This window comes from Sinocyclocheilus rhinocerous, unplaced genomic scaffold (genome assembly GCF_001515625.1).
Source record: "Sinocyclocheilus rhinocerous isolate Xijiao unplaced genomic scaffold, SAMN03320098_v1.1 scaffold3331, whole genome shotgun sequence".
NCBI lineage: Eukaryota > Metazoa > Chordata > Actinopteri > Cypriniformes > Cyprinidae > Sinocyclocheilus > Sinocyclocheilus rhinocerous.
In genome coordinates this window covers 850-6,812 of record NW_015629045.1, presented here as the reverse complement: position 1 = coordinate 6,812, position 5,963 = coordinate 850, and the positions used below count along the sequence as shown (strand labels likewise).

The following is a 5,963-nucleotide window of genomic DNA, read 5'->3' as shown; positions in this document are numbered from 1 at the left end:
AGTATGAGTGGGGTTGGACAATGTCTATGGTAACATACAGTACTGAGCAATAAAATTACATGATTTACAGTTCAGATACAGGTTTTCACAAAAACAAAAATCTTATACAACAGCATTTCAGCCTTTAGATCACTTTTATGAAAAGAGATAAATCAAGCATATAAATTGTCAATTTTAAACGTATAAATATTACTGTCTTAATTGTTTAGATTTTTAGAAGGCACATTAACTTCGTTCTCATTTACAACTCTGTGTTTGCTGCGTAAAAACATGAGTTGATATTTGCATTGACCTGACCATAATCACAAAGAAAGGCTTATTGGAAATGCAAATTTATTCTCTGCCACGAGGTGGCGCTTTAGGAACGCTGAAATATTGCGGTATCACTGGTAACGGCTGTACACAAAGCAGCTCCGTGCTCATAAATGCTGCTTTATCAGGAATTATAGGTCAAATGAAATTAAAATGCCAACGACAAGTTTCTGAGGACCGTCGGTTCCCGTCTGATACATTCAAATAAAGAAAACCGCCACCCCGTTTTGACTTGAAAGGTGCAATCTGGCTAGCGATTTTGCGAGCCCTGCATACATCCGCACTTTGTTGTTTATGGTGAGAGAATTTGCGTGAGAGCTGATTTCAGTCAGCCACTGCGTGCAGTGAACAAAAAACTCATCTGAATGCCTTTGATTGGCCATTGCATTCATAAGCTCAACATACTCGTGTGTGATTGGTTATAATGCGCAACACTGTAAAAATGCATAAAAAATCATGGCGCAACATTGAAAATGAAATTAATAGTGTTGACCGCAGCATTAAATTTAGATCTGCTCATTTTATTTAGTTTGTGTCCGTGTGTTGCCATAGTTTCTACAAACATAGTGCGGATATTACATCATTGAGAGGTGACAACGACCAGGGGACCAGGGACGAGTCATTATTTAAAATTGGAATTTCTCTGGATTTACAAATCCTTGGGAACTTTTGGGATAACATAAATACACAACTGCATGAAATATATCATACTGTGCAAGTAGTTTTTGAATATTGTATTACGAAAATCTTACATATTGTGCCTTTAATACTTTTCAATGACAATTAAGTATGGGGCGAGATTGATCTCAATAATAATAAATAATGGATTTGATGTTTTGATGATTACATGTGATGCACACATGTAAAGTCCTTCACGTCCGCTATGATCTCAAAACTCTGGCCATTTGATAATACCTAGAATATCAAAATCAACTGCGGGTGGCAGATCCTTTTCCTATTTAGCTCCCAAACTCTGGAATAATCTACCTAACACTGTTCGGGAGGCAGACACACTCTGTCAGTTTAAATCTAGATTAAAAACCCATCTCTTTAACCTGGCTTACACATAACACACTAAGACACTTCTACAATTCAAATCTGTTGAAGGATTGTTAGGCTGCATTAATTAGGTCAACCGGAACCGGGAACACTTCCCGTAACACCAGATGTACTTGCTACATCGTTAGAAGAATGGCATCTATGCTAATATTAGTCTGTTTCTTTCTTATTCCGAGGTCACCGTAGCCACCAGATCCAGTCTGTATCCAGATCAGATGGTCACTGCAGTCACCCGGATCCAGTACGTATCCAGCCCAGAAGATGGATCAGCACCTAGAGAGGACCTCTACAGCCCTGAATGTCAGCGGAGATCAGGACAACTACATGAGCCCCAGAGACAGATCCCCAGTGAAGACCTCGTCACCTAGACGGCCACCGGGACAAGACCACAGGAACCAGAGGAGTCCTCTGCACAATCGGACTTTGTTGCAACCTAGAATTAAACTGCTGGTTTCGTCTGGCCAGAGGAGAACGGCACACTATTACGACACACTATTTCCACGTTTAATACTGTAAAGCTGCTGTGACACAATCTGCATTGTAAAAAGCGATAGGCCTATATAAATAATAATGGTAATGCGTATCCCAATTCACATTTATAAAACCTAATTCACACGCACTTAATGACTTTTCACTCCACTTAATTTGATACTTTAGAAAGTTAATTAAGCAGGAAGTTGCAGTTTAGCATCAGCGATATCCTTATCTTATTTGCAAAATATTTAAAATAATTTCGGTTCACTTTTTTATTTATTTTCGGTTTTTACTTGTTTTATAGCAATATCTGGCAACACTGCATCTTAAACTCACAGTTATCAAGCTTATGGACAGGTTATTGCTGACAGGATAGCACATTCGGTACGGCAAATGCAAAAAAAAAATCATGATATTATCTATTAGAAACGTTATCAACGCTATCAAAAACAGTAGCATTTTACACTAGTACACAGATCTGTAGAACAAGTAGGTTACAGAATTAAATTAAATAAGCAAACATTAGCAATTTTCACAGTCATAAAAACATAAAACATAGTATGTATGTGTTCTGTAAATAATTCAAATATGTGCTCAAAAATATTTGATTAAATTTGTGGGGGACTTTGTGGGGGGGGGGGTTTGCTGGGGGGTATGTCTGAAAACAGTTATACATGATTTTTGATTAATAAAATTTAATTTAACCATTAAAAAGGAGTCCAGAGAAATTAAAATGAAAAAAAAAAAAAAAAACATAATCCAGAAAAATTCAAGCGGAAAAAAATGAATTTGAAAAAAAAAAATTAAAATAATGAATTTGGGAAAAAATAAAACTACATTACTGTAATTAACCATTGTTAATGTTTAACTTGTGTTGTGTATTGTAATCGCAAAGAATTTTACATCACAAGACGATGTTGGGAAGCGGCAATTGTATTTGCTTGGTAACAGTTGTGGAATTTATGCTGGTATAATCATGAAATGACATTTATTACAAGATGATTAGTTAAAACAATTCAAAATGCACCTGCAGACTATTTTTCCAGTCATGTATTCGGTCATTGAGAATTTTTTTTAAATGTGTAAAAATCTTGCCTCGTCTGGTTCTCGTGATCCCAGTCTCATGTCTCGTCTCATGTCTTGAGTTAAGTGTCGGCGTTAATGATAATCAAACAACAAAATACGAGGAGAAAATCACTCCCAGAATAGCATTTGTAGCTTTTATAAGAATTTATATAATGAAAATTGTGCCCTACCATCACATTCACATCTATGCAACCAATAAATAAATTACTAGTAGAGCACAAAATTGTTTACAAGATCACATATTTCTTCATTGATCTAGTCACTTGATTCTGCTCTCAAAATGCACCAGATTTATGCATTTAAATTCAAAATGAACAATTTTCTTACGGAGGGCATACCCCTGGAACCCCCTAGAGCAGTGGTTCCCAAACGTACTCGTTTGAAGTCTTGTTTAAAATCAATGTTGAATTTACAATCGCACTGATTTTCGGGGAAAACTGCACTCTCTTAGTCTTGTCATGTTAATTAATTAGGCTTGGCTTTATGTAATAAATATAAAAACTACATTTTTTACCGTAGTATGTTTCTTCTGTGTGCAGTTGTGTTCATCATTTGTTTCGATTTCTCCATGAGATTGTCTCACGTGAGCCTCAACTGCCGCGACCTTGTTACTATTGATTATCCATTATGAATTGCCGTTTACACCAAGTGTAATAAAATCAGAATCATTCTCGCCGAAATGTTGGTGCTTCCCTAATTCTATGTTTTAATTAGATTAGATTAGTAGTCCAGTCGGGCAAGTAAAATTCTCTTTCACTTGCCCCTTCAGAAAATGCACACAGATCATCAAAAGCATTCTCTCGCGCACCCCAGTTTGGGAACCACTGCCCTAGAGGAACCAATGTGCACCCACCACAGACTCACAAAATCCTGTGGGGACACTGGGAATGTAGAGGAAACACTGTAGGATTGGCTGTTTCAATGTGTGTGCGTATGTCAGTTTATATGGCACTTAATACTTTGCCAGTTTATATGGCACTACAATCTTTGAACTGTTGCCATCTGGTCGACGCTACAGAGCACTGAGCACCAGAACGACCAGACACAGGAACAGTTTTTTCCCTCAGGCAATCCATCTCATGAACACTTGACAATAAACGTGGAACACACACAACACTACTATACATTTATTTAACACACATACTTTTTTACATTTCAAATTTGCACATATCATACCTGTACTATGAGCTCTGGACTTCAGGAGCGTTGCCAGGTCCAGTGAGGAGGTGCACCAAAGCTTTTATACTCAACTGTTATTCACAATGAGGGGAGAGGGCAGAGTAATGATAAGAGAGATCTATGACCTAATGAGAGAGGAGAGACCACCTTCACCTAAAAAAGAAATCAATACATCCATACAAACAATACATTTACATACAAAATTGTCTATATTGTCTATATTATATATTGTGTTTTTGCTATTTTGTATATTATTATCTATGTCCTGTCTTGTCACTGTCATTCTGTTGCACTGTGGAGCTTCTGTCACTAAAACAAATTCCTCGTATGTGTAAACATACCTGGCAATAAAGCTCATTCTGATTCTGATTCTAAATACATTTCTCCAGTAAAGCATAATGATTAGGGGGGTGGACGGCTCACACAAAGAGCAGCCTAGGGGCCCCTGACCACCTTAATCCGCCCCTGAATGTAGTAAAAATGCATGACTAAAAAAATATATCTGTTAAAACTGACAAAATGGATGGGTTGCAACATGACTGTTTTGAAAGAGTTATAGTTCCAAATGAAACTTCTAGATTCACATTACATAATTACTTGTTGTAAGGGGATGAAGTAGGAATGGTAGGGTCAGGGGTTGTCTCAGCAATTTGTACATCATCAGCCTCACAATTCTGAAATAAATAGTATCTACAGCATAAACAAACTTAAATGTACATGATGGTCTTCATTGTGTGCATGCTATTAATACATCGTCATCATTTGAATGCGTGCCATCGCAGGACTTGACACACAAGACAAGCTCTGCTGTGACAGCTCTTTCATGTCCTCAAACAAAAACACACGAGGCTGATTGAAAAATACCCAAAAAACTATATTTTCATAATCTTCTTTTAATTTGCATGTCCCATTAGTCAAAACCTTATTTTATGCTTTACACTGAGTTTATTAATCGAATATCTAAATATGTTATAGTATCCATGTGAATGATTCATAATCGATAAATAATTAATCATAACACATTCTGGACTAAACAGCAGCTGCTAAACATTCTGAATTTTTGTACACAGCTGTACATCTGTGAACTGTGTTTTGCGTTTGTGAAACGTATTTTATGAATATATATTCTTATTTTGTGTACGTGAATTGGTTTTTGTGAATATATATTTTTTTTCGTGCACATACTCCGGTTTCATGAATGTGAATTGGGATATGCAGTGTGTGCATCATGTCTTTTGCATGAATTATTATTGAGATCAATCTTGCTCCATAGTTAAGGTCTTATTTTTACATTAAGGATCTGTGGACACCCTCTAAAGCTTTGTAAGTGTAATGTAACACAACGAGTCATTAAAGATAAATGAAGAATAAACACCAACCTCCTTGTTCCTCGTGTTTTATTCTCCAGGTTTCTGGTTCACTCGTGTTCTCTTCACTCTCCTCTTTAACAAACACCATCTTCACAGCAGCAGATCTCAGTTCAGATGATACTCCTCCAGATATTCTTGCTTGCTTCAAAACTTAGTCACGACTATGAGGATGAGAATATTACAGGTATTTACTGACCTAATTCAAAAACTGTACTTTTTCTATTTACAGAAACATTTCTAACAGTCTATATTAAATCAGCATCATGGCAAAACAACAGAGCGCGGTAAAACTAATCTTTTTCCTCTGGGGTTTAATGGTGTTTGACAAACAAACGTATGCGTTTTAGCGCCACCCGCTGGACTGGAGTGTGAAGCGACGAGAGGAGGGAAATAATACGGGGAAAATACTTTGTGCGTGCGCTGTTGTTTTCCTTTTAAAAAAAGCCGATCTGCACAAATAAATGAAAAACGCTTAAAATTATA

The 5,963-nt window shown here is 36.7% G+C and overlaps 1 protein-coding gene across 1 annotated transcript in view; it reads right to left on the bottom strand.

The window, feature by feature from the left end:
* LOC107738643 (gastrula zinc finger protein XlCGF8.2DB-like) overlaps positions 1-5,519 on the bottom strand; it is an 8,978-nt gene extending 3,459 nt beyond the window's left edge. Inside the window, exon 1 of the mRNA XM_016550422.1 lies at positions 5,490-5,519. The gene's annotated coding sequence lies outside the window, so the exon portion shown is untranslated. The remainder of the gene's footprint in view (positions 1-5,489) is intronic.
* Positions 5,520-5,963: the final 444 nt, after the last annotated feature.